The 11,243-nt window shown below is 43.0% G+C and overlaps 1 pseudogene; it reads left to right on the plus strand.

Annotated features, from left to right (window-relative positions):
• The first annotated feature begins 2,473 nt into the window (after window positions 1–2,473).
• LOC101351836 (cytochrome P450 4A11-like) lies at window positions 2,474–10,389 on the plus strand (annotated as a pseudogene).
• The last annotated feature ends 854 nt before the right edge of the window (window positions 10,390–11,243 follow it).

Genomic DNA, 11,243 nt, shown 5'->3' on the forward strand with positions numbered 1-11,243 from the left:
AAAAAAAAAAGGTTGAGAAGTTAGAGGGTTGACATGTTGTGGGTTTGTTAACCAATGTCATAAAACAATATGTGTACTACTGTTTCATGAGGAACTATTTGTTCTTTAAGCCTTCACCTGAAGTACAATTAAAAAAAAAACAAAACTAAGTTTATACAATTCCATATAACACAAACATATGGGGAACCCAGTTTCTTAAAATGTATACAACCATTCTTTGGTAAGATCCAACCAGTTTAACAGAAAAAATAGGTTCTAGATAAAATTTATTAATTTTCTAGAGTCTCAGATGGAGTGATTTTATTTAGATTTTTTGACTACAGCTGAGCATTAAACAAAAATTCTCTAAGAAGGACAATGTGAATGGGAACTTATTTTCTTAAAGTGGAAAGAAAAAGAGCAGACGGACACTGATTTTTCCCAAAGTGATCACTGAAATTTCAAATTGCTTTTAGCATATTCAGCTTATAATGCTTTTGAACATGAACTCTAAACCAATGTCTTGGTGGCGGGGAGAGGATCTAGATTTATTACCAAGGATGTTTTAAAAATCTTCTTGTGCGTGTGTATGTGTGCTTTAGGTGAAGGTTTGGAGAGCAAATTAGTTTCTCATTAAACAATTAATATGCATATTGTTTTGTGACATTGGTTGTCAACCCCACGAAGTGTTAACACTCTCCCATTCTCAATCTTGGGTTTCCCATTTCCACTTGTCCACTTTTCCTGTCCCCTCCTGTCTTCTTGTCGTTGCTCCGGGCTGGTGTGCCTGTTTAGTCTCATATATATGGTTGAGCTACATGTATTATTGTTTGTTTTATGGGCCTGTCTAACCTTTGGCTGAAGGGTGAACTTCATGAGTGACTTCAGTGCTGAATTAAAAGGATGTCCGGGGGCCATACTCTCCGGGTTTCTCCAGCCTCTGTCAGACCAGTAAGTCTGGTCTTTTTTTGTGAATTTGAATTTTGTTCTATATTTTTTCTCCAACTCTGTCGGGGACCCTCTATCACAATACCAGTCAGAGCAGTCAGTGGTGGTCATTGGGCACCATCTAGTTGTGCTGGATTCAGTATGATGGAGGCTGTGGTAGTTGTGTTCCATTAGCTCTTTGGACTAATCTTTCCCTTGTGTCTTTGGTTTTCTTCATTCTCCCTTGCTCTAGACAGGGTGAGGCCAGTAGATATATCTTAGATGGCTGCTCACAAGCTTTTAAGACCTCAGACAACAAAGTAGGAAGAAGAGCATTTTCCTTATAAACTATGTTATGCCAGTTGAGCTAGATGTCCCCTGAGACCATGGTCCCCAGTCCTCAGCCCAGTAACTCGATCCCTATGGGAGTTTGAATGTGTCTATGAAGCTTCTGTGACTTTGTCTTGGTCAATTTGTGCTGGCTTCCCGAGTACTGTGTACTGGCTTACCCTTCACCAGAGCTACCACTTATCTAGTGTTTTCCCCTCCCCATCCTCCCCCTCCCTCATAACCATCAAAGATTGCTTCTTTTTGTGTTAAAGCACAGACTACAGTAAGCAATGTAGTAAGTGCTTCTAAGCAGAGTATCAGATTTGAATTATATCATAATTTTCTATTATAAGATGAAAGCAAATTAGCAAAAATTCTCCAGCTACAGCTATAGTACTTGAGTCAAGTAGGGCCGAAACTGATGTAGTACCTCCTATGGCTTATGGAATTGAGCAGATTTTCCATTACAGGTAAAGGTAGACCTATTAGTGGGAAAAGGTCATAACTAAGGTTAAGTATAAAGATTTGCTAAAATTCTCATGTACTTGAATTGGGAAGGAATCACGCTACTGATAGTATGAAACAAATGTCTCCAATGCAATTGTATAAAAATAGTGAGGGGTAACTGTATTAGCAACTGTTCCTCAATCTCATCATCAGTTAATAGAAATGATTTAATTTCTACTCTTCACCCAATAAAGAGTTGAAATAGGTTATTAGTGGTATGTAAAATTAGTATTGTTATAAGAAATAAAGTAAATATTTAAAGAATTGGTTACTATCAGGGTCTGAATCTATATATCATATTGAAAATTGTCATATATGATCACTTAACAAAAAGTGCTAGTGAAATAAACATTATAAAATGCAACAAACTAGACTTTGAGTACTTCAAAGTCAGGGATCATGTCTGTTGGGGTTGGTTGCAGCCTCGTCCTGGCACCTAGCATACTGGCTGGCACACAGTAATGCTCATCAAATATTTGATGAAGAAACTGAAGAAGGAAAAGTGCGTGTGTCTGTGGCCATTATCAGGGTCAATTGATAAAGCATTTCTCCCACGGTTTCCTAAGGTGGATGCTCCACTGTTAGTTCTGCTGGCAGAGTTCTAAGCTCTGCCCTCACCTTTCACCCTTCTTGAAAGTGGGTGGGGTGATCATCCCTGGACTCTGGCAGAGGAGGTCAAGGGCACTCAGGGGTGGTCAGGGACAGTAAGTGATACAGAAGAAACTACACCATGAGTGTTTCTGTACTGAGCCCCACCAGACTCCTGGGTAGTATGTCTAGGCTTCTCCCAGTGACCTCCCTGCTAGACCTGGTTCTGTTGTTGCTGAAGGCATTCGAGCTCTACCTGTACAGGCAATGGCTATTCAAAGCCCTCCAGCAGTTCCTGTTCCAACTCCCTCCCTTCCAGTGGCTCTTCCTGCACAAGGAGTAGGTAAAAAGAAGGGGGTAAGGGCAGTGGGGGGAGAGGGAAGACCAAGGTTAAGACCATAGTCAGCAAGTCCATCAGATAATGGCTTGTATGTGACTGGCACCTGGCCCTCCAGGTAAACCCAGCTTATCTCTCAGGTGTCAACTCCTCACTCCCAGCAACAAACAGCTCACTGCCTTACAAGAAGCCTCTCCTAGACTTGCTCAAATCCCTCAGGTACTCCTTCCTGTGTAGATCTGAAGTTCATCCTGATGACTCTGCAGAGCTAGAGGATGATGATCATTCCTTCCTGAGTTTCCTCCTCTCCAGGCTGAGCAGCCCCAGCAGCCTCAGCTCTTCTCAAAGAACAAGGTTTCTAGATGCTTCCTCCTCTCACTTACTCAATCCTATCTCCTTGCCTGGCCCTACTTCACTTGTGACCAGAAATATGAGTCTGAGGGAATCCTTGCCCTGGAGGTTCATGGTCTCTGGGGGAGGCAGATAGGAAATCTAAGAAGGTGTCAGGGCAGAGGAAGAGGCTGACTGCTGGGAAGGGGGAGGGATGATGTCACTTGTAGGGGACCAACTTTCTAAGTTTGCCAGAGACTGAGGGGTTTTCTGAATCATGGGACTTTCAGTGCAAAAACCATGACAATCCCAGGCAAACATGAGGGGAAAGGCTTCCAGGATAGCCCCCAGGTGAGGGCTATTGACTTTGTGTTCTGCCATTAAAGAGGGTCTATTTACCCACCGGAGCCCTGGTGGCTTCATGGGAAAGAGCTCAGCTGCTAACCAAAAGGTCAGCAGTTCGAATCCACTAGCTTCTCCTTGGAAGCCCTATGGGACAATTCTACTCTGTCCTATACGGTCACTATGAGTCGGAATCAACTCAATGGCAATGGGTTTGGTTTTATTTACCAACCTACGCTCCTCTCCTCTCCACCCCTGGACGTGAACTTCTCGGGATCAAGCATATCAGGCACTTCCCTGTACCCCAGTGCTCAGCACAGAGCCTGGCACAGAGGGGCTGCTCATCTCAGGTGTGCGGAGTGACAGAAGGGAGGAGAGACAGGAGCAGCTTTCAGCCTGGGAAAGACAGTGCCTTCTCATCCCAGGACTAGAAGAAATAAGCCTTGTGTGTGAAGGGCACCTAGCAAGACAAGGGGGCCCCCATGGAGAGGGGCTCACCAAGGTCTTCTGACTGAACAGACATCAGAGGAAAGGAGGATTGCAGAGGTCTTTCTTTTCTCAGAGAAGGGGGCAACTGTATTATCAACAGTGTGGGGCCATAGACGGGAACTGTTAAATTCAGCCACAAGGAAACAGCTAAAGCCCAGTTTGTTCATGCGAATTGCGGTACTAATGACTTCCAGATTATTTGATGATTTTTGGATATTGTAACCTTTATTTATTTATTTTTTGATGCAGTGGTCTCTAGCTGAGTGATGCCCTTTTTGAGCTATGATTTGACATGAGGAACTACTAAAAATTATTCCAGTGACTTTCCCATTACACTGATGGTCATTAAGTGATTATCAGACCCATTAAGTAGATAATTTTTAAGATAATAATATTCATGATACGGAATCATCTTTCACCTTCTGCTCCTCTGATGGCTGAATTTAACAGTTCCCGTCTTTGGCTCCACACTGTTGATAATACTGTTGCCCCCTTCTCTGAGAAAAGAAAGGCCTCTGCAATCCTCCTTTCCTCTTGCAGTCAAATTTTTGTAGCTCTTATAATACTGCCTTAAATTTTTATTTTGCCAATACTTCAATTATTGCCAAAGTCATAAATTTAAATGCCACAGGCAGTTAGGTTGAACCTAATCTTTCAGGCCAGGTGTCAGGTGACAAGGTGTGACAGTTAAGCATATAGGCTCTGTTGCCAAGCTATCTACGTTCAAATCCTAGCTCTGCCGTATAACTTTAAGTAGTATCACTATGCATTAGTTTCCTCAGCTATAAAATGGAGGTGACAATAATAAAAATACTCAAGCGAAATATTATAAGTTGAGAATGGTGCCTGGCACACAGCAAGAGCCAAAATCACACTCACTATAATTAGTATGAATAACAATAGTGCTAATGCCTGTGATATATAAGCATTTAGTAAGTTCAATAAACTCACCCATTAATATGGGTGAAATCCAACAGGGACTATGAAAAGAGGAACACACAACTCTGAGATTCAAATAGCCCCAAACATCACCCACAGCCTCATCTTTCCCCCATGGCCTACCTCCTATCACAGGGGTGCCTGCCGCAACACCTGACCGGTACGTGTTTTGGCCCCCATTATTACCTGTTCACCTGCTCACTCTTAGGTAACAAGTTCCTTTGGGGCTGTAGCTCCCAGAAGCAGCCAGTTGAGGCCAACTCTGGTGGAGTACTGCCAGACATGGGTGGCCATACCTGAGGGGCCAGAGGGGCCCTGGGTATCTACCTACAGAGTTACCACCATTGTTATCATGGAAAACAGCTCCTCTACAAGAGTATTGATTCACTCCAGCCTGACCTGCTCAGAGACAGGAGCCAGCCCATGGGAGGCACAGCTGGCTATCTTAAGGGCTGGTAGGCCAGGAAGCACCAGAATGGCCCAGAGAGGGGAATGGGCAGACAGAATATAGGTTAGCCCCTTGGAATCCCCAAACGGAACCAATGGCAGGGAACCAATGGCAGTACCAGGAGGCAGGATTTGGGAGCAGCTGACTGGCTTCAGCACCAAGCAATCAGAAAGGAGACACTGTACAGTGCTGGAACAGGCTTCCCCAGGTCTCTGTTTGACAGGCATGTGCAGGGTCCTGGAGGATGGGCCAAGGAAGTTGGGGTAGTAAGAGACTCCACTGGGAATGATTGTCAGGGAAATTGGCTGAGTGGGTAGCTCCAAGGGCACATAGCTCCAGAGAAGCATCAAAAAACAAGCGAGAACTGTCCAAATCAACTTTTCATAACTCTAGAAAACAAAGGATTACAACAACCAAGTAAACACTGAATCAACAAAAAGACTACTTAAAAATGGTAGGAAAGCTTTGTAACATGTTTACTTGCCCTTCTCCTCCACACTTCCCTGATTTGGTAGTTGTTTTAAATATGACAGCCTGCATTCCCTTGGTCCCTGATTCCTGAGGGAGCAGAAAGACGTTATTCTCAAATATTTGTGTGGGCTTGCTCTAATCTATTTGAGGCAGCATAAAGGATGCAAGGCATTTCCCTTTGTTTCCCCTAACTTGGAATTCACTTGGCAGAAAAGCAGCAGGCATTCTTCAAAAACATTGCAAGGCAAAAGGACACTATGAGGCAAACAAACACCCTGCAGCCGCCTAGGGCAAAAGATTACCTCTGAGGCAAAGAGCAGAGCATCAAAAGCCTGGGAGGAAAAGCTAGGGATAGGGTTTCTTTGTGAAATTTTCTTGTTGTTTTATGTGCTGTGGAGTCATTAGGGCGTTCAAAAGCACCCGTACATACTGATGAATTTAGAAAGCCACAGCATGTCCAGGGAAGGAAGCATGCTCAGAAAAAACTTATAAGACCCTAAACTTTTACCTCAGCAAGCAGGAAATGAAGGTAAACTTGTAAATAGCCTGACTAAGCCCCGCACAGAGCCAGTCTGCAAAGTTTATTTTCTCTTTTCTTCTTTTCCTGTCCTTCTTTTTCTTCTTCTTCTTCTCTCTCTATCTCTCTCTCTCTCCTCTGAAGTACAGGAAAATCACTATCAAAACACTAGCTGAACACAAGCTAAAGAAACAGACTTCAAAAACCATACATGACAAGGAATATAGACTTTTCAAAAATAGTTTTAAAAAGTCACTAAACAAACGGCTGTAGCCCATAGCAAGCACCAAAAACAAACTCTGAAAAGAGGCAAGATTTGATTTTCAGTAACCACATTATGATATCCAAAGTGTTCAGTTTTCAACAAAAAAAATTACAAAGCATGAAAAAAAACAAGAAAAATATGGTCCATTCATAGAAGAAATTAACCTAAACTATGTCCGAGGAAGCACAGACATTTGACTTAACTAGACAAAGACTTTACATCAACTGTCTTAAATATGCTCAAAGTGCTAAAGGAAACCAAGAGAACATTGCATGACCAACAGAGATAATCAAATAGAGCTAATCCATCAATAAGAAGATAGAAGTTATTAAAAGAAATCAACAGAAATTCTACAGCAAAATGTATAATAACTGAAATTAAAAATTCACTAAAGGTTTTCAATAGCAGATTTCAGCAGGCAGAAGAAAGAATCAGTGAACTTGAAGATAAGTCCATTGAAATTGCTGTGAGGATTATATAATGTAAGTCTATAAAAAAAGAGTTGTACAATATGGATGAAGTCAATCTCGGAACAACATTTATCAAATAGCTATAATGTGTAAGGTTCTAGAGGCAGTTCTTAGTGAGGGTTCATAACTAATACAACAGAGGGACAGATCTGGTCACATGACAAGTTCTGGAAAGACAGCAAGAGTCTGGATCAGAGACCAGGTCATCAGAAACAGTTCCAAACTCCCAATCTGTATTGCTGGATCCAAAACTACAAACCCTGCAGCTGCCCTTCTCTTGACCTCCATTTCAAGCACTGGATCTAAAAAGAAAGTTTTTTTTCGCTTGTCTCTCCCTTGGTTACAGTTCCAAAAGGAACAGGAGCTGCAACAGTTTCTGAAATGATAGATAAATTTCCACGTGTCTGTCCTCATTGGCTACTGGGGAATAAGGTACTCATTCCAGTCTATGATTCTGACTACATGAAGGTGATTCTTGGGAGATCAGATGAGAACAAAAACCGTGTCCCAGCTGGAGCAGCTCTTCCCTCTTGGATATATGCCTCTGGTTCTCTAAAATTCTAGGAGAGTGCAGTTCAAACATCAGTAACTAAACCCTCCACCAACCATTCCCCCAGCTCACAACCCAGCCTCAGGACAACAATAATTTCTTAGTGCTAGACATTAAAACAGCTGTGTGGGGCTAACTTTTTTTCTTTCCTTTTTTTTTTTTTTTTTTGAACTGAATTGAGATACACTGTTTTGTACATTGCCCTAGACGGAAAGGCAAATTTCTGATCCACACTGGGATGTGTCTGGTAGCTCTCATTTGGCCTGTCATGGGTCATGGGATGGCAAAGCTAACATAAATTGTAGAAAAACCACAAGGCTTTTGTCTTACTGTTTGGTATTTAAGATATTGCCTAGGTTTCTGGACAATTCAGCATTCTATTCCTGTGGGTTTCTGCTGAAGGTGGACGGAGTCTGCCTCCCTGAGCCCATACTAACTATTGGGACGGAGACATTAGAGGATGGTAGGTAAGTGGGAGGTAGCTTTGCATAGATTTACAGCTGACAATCATCAAGATATGATGGTAGACAATGATCTGGAACACAGCTGCCTCCTGGTGGCTACCTTGTCCAGTCCCATCCATTTTCCTCTTAATGCCTGTCCTTAACCTTTCAGACCCAGTCTCATGATAGCTACAGATTCCTGGCTCCCTATATGGGTACATGTATATAACTAAGACAGTGGTCCCCTCTCCAGTTAGGTTTGCCATGAGTGATTTCTTTGGCTCACAGAGAATAAAAGATGCCTAGCCACCACTGTCACCACCTGCATTCTTGAATCAAGCTTCATTTTTTATTCTAACAAAACCCTAACTCCATCCTCTTGATGATGAGAGACACCCCCCTGAAGTTCAGCATCTTCCACATCACTTCTCAATTCTGCCCAAATGTTTCATCCTGACACTTATTTAAGGCCTGTTCCCTAATTCTCCTTTTCTACCTTTGTCTTGCAGCTATGATGATCACATCCTATGTACCAGCCAAATTAGAATATTCTCATTCCTAAAATGTGACAAGCTTTCCCAGCCTTTGCACATGATGTGCCTTCAGCTGGGCTTTGTCCCTGCCAGGACCATTTTTTTTCCCTTCTAAATTATCTCTGATAGTCCTTCTGATCCTGTCTCCCCCAACAAACACATGCACACACCCATCTCTGGCCCATGGTGTAGTTTGTCCCTATTAACGGGCAGACATGCTTCTAGCATCAGTAGATGCTGACTCCAGACTTCCACTATGACATCCTGAAGTCCTAAGTGGGGCTCATGGCTGACTCACACTGTGCAAGTGATGCTAGTAAGTCTCTTTCTCTCTCTTAGCTCCACACATACCCTTATTCACAGACCCACACACACTCACAGCATATACTCACACAGTCCAAACTCAAACATGTGCGTCCCAGGGACATCCATCAGACACAGCCACACACAATAACACTCTCAGCCCACACAGGCACATCACCTGCTTTGAATACACATACCTATCATCAGTCACTTAGACACATTTGTAAGGCCAGGACCTGTTTGCTCTCACACTTACATACACTATCACCCAACCTGATGTAAGTTTTATGCTTAAACACACTTGTGCTCACTTCCATGTAGAGACATGGATTCAGACAAACCCACTTACTCACATACACATGTTTAGACACTTTGTAAGACACACCTGGCAGATATACACAGGCATGCACTCCTACACACTTGCATATATACCCCAATACACTAGCTTTCCAGCAATTAGAAAGAAGCTTCCTTCTCATATTGGTATATATAAATCCTTCTCCTGATTGATTGAAACCCCCTCCAGTACTTACCAAAAGCAGAGTCTCAGACCACTACTATAAGACCAGGGCTCCCCAAAAAATCAGTGGCATGGGAGAAGACCTAGCACCATCTCAGATCCACGGTTTGCTCATTGCCCAAAATAGAAAGTGTTATAATCTATCCTGGGACCCCTTCTCCGCCCGCCTCCATGTCTTCAACATAGGCTTTTTTCAGCATGGTCATTTGCCCCTTAAACAGGAGGACAAGCTGTCCCTGGCTGGCCTGGGCAGTGGCAGCTTCAGTGGCAGGGAAGACATCCAAGTATGTTACTCAGATGGGCTCAGGTGTGGAGCTTATGACTTTTGCATGAATTTGAGCCACTCTGTGGACTGAAATGGACACAGGGTCTACATTCCCATGGCTCAGACCCTACCATACCATGACCTCCCATCAGGACTCTGATTTGTTACTAAACTTGGGCTCAGGAAAGTCTGCTTAATGACAAGGAATTGAAATCCTTGATGCCCTTTCCTTAGGAGCCCCCATATGGCTCCTTTGGTTTTATCTTGCACTGGTACGTTTGCTCCCTAAACTTGGGGTTCTACCTGTCCCTCAGGTCTATCTCGGCTCTTAGAACACCAAACAGTCCTCTAGGTATTTGCAACTAGAAAAATAATGTATTCTGGTCAACCAAAAGCTGGTTTTCATCACAAATTGTTCCTAAAATTCAACACTTGATTCAGATTATTATGAAAGTATATGTTAAAATTTATAATTAAAACCTGTGAAAAAAATAGACATTACTTTAAATATTTGCTTTGGAAACTTAATTTGCTGCAACACATGTGCTTTAGAAAATGAAGGATTCTCAACAGGACACCTGGGGAGACAGAGAGGAGAGCTAGGCCTTTTTAGCATGGGCTTTCTGGGAAAGTTTGAGTAGAGTCAGTGTCCCCGTCCTGCCAAGGACAAATGGGAGAAGCTCATCACCCAGAACTTATATCTGGAGCTCTTTGAACACATCTCCTTGATGATCCTGGACACCATCATGAAGTGTACCTTTAGCCACCCGGACAGCACCCAATTTAGCACGGCAGCGATAATCCTCAATATCAGGGTCCTTGTTCTTACTAACTGATCATGGACTCACTAGAGAGGCAGGTTAGGCGCCTTGGATACTCACCTGCACACAAAGTAAGATTCTTCTCCCAGACCCAGAAATGTTAGTAGAAGGCTGGCTGCTCATGCCATCTTATCAAGGACTGTGGGCCAGAAGGTATGTAAGACCAGAAGATATGGATGCCTCCATGATGGTTATCCCCACTATTTAAGGTAGATTCTTGGTAGAAGGCCTCCTTCCTCTCCAGTCTGTTCTGCATCCTCTCCCTTAGGAAGTCCCAAACCTACATGCAGGCCTTTGGGGACCTGAACAATCTGTTGCATTCTTGTATGAGAAATGCCTTTGCAATGTCACTGTATTCACCAATTTTTAGTGAAAGCCTATTGGGAGCAGAATACAGAGAAGATACTTCTAATGGTGTGATCAACGGGTATTTATTACTTACAGAATAAGTAGGACAAGGATGAGTAAAACAGCACACATCACCATCAGCCTAGGTTCCCCGAAGTTAGACTCCTGTCCACAGGGTTAGATTGCATCCAAGCATGCCCCAATTCACGTCTTAGGAGGAGAATGCCTTAGTTCCTCTCTCCTAGGATTAAAAACTAGTTGGACAGCCACGTCTACATGACAAACAGCATGTACAGACGACAGTTAGGGGAAAGAACTATGAAAGAGGGCAATAAAAGGTAAAACGGAGTAATGAAAGTGGAAGGCCCCCTGTAGGCAATGGACATCATGTATTACCCATGTTCAGGCTGTTCTAGATTTACTGGTGCCAGAGAGCAGCCCTTCCTCTTTAACCCCACTAAGACAGCTTAACCGAGTTCCAGGTTCTTCAGAGGGCAATCATCTTCTCATAAAGCACTTAC

This window comes from Trichechus manatus, unplaced genomic scaffold, assembly GCF_000243295.1.
Source record: "Trichechus manatus latirostris isolate Lorelei unplaced genomic scaffold, TriManLat1.0 scaffold00015, whole genome shotgun sequence".
Taxonomy (NCBI): domain Eukaryota; kingdom Metazoa; phylum Chordata; class Mammalia; order Sirenia; family Trichechidae; genus Trichechus; species Trichechus manatus.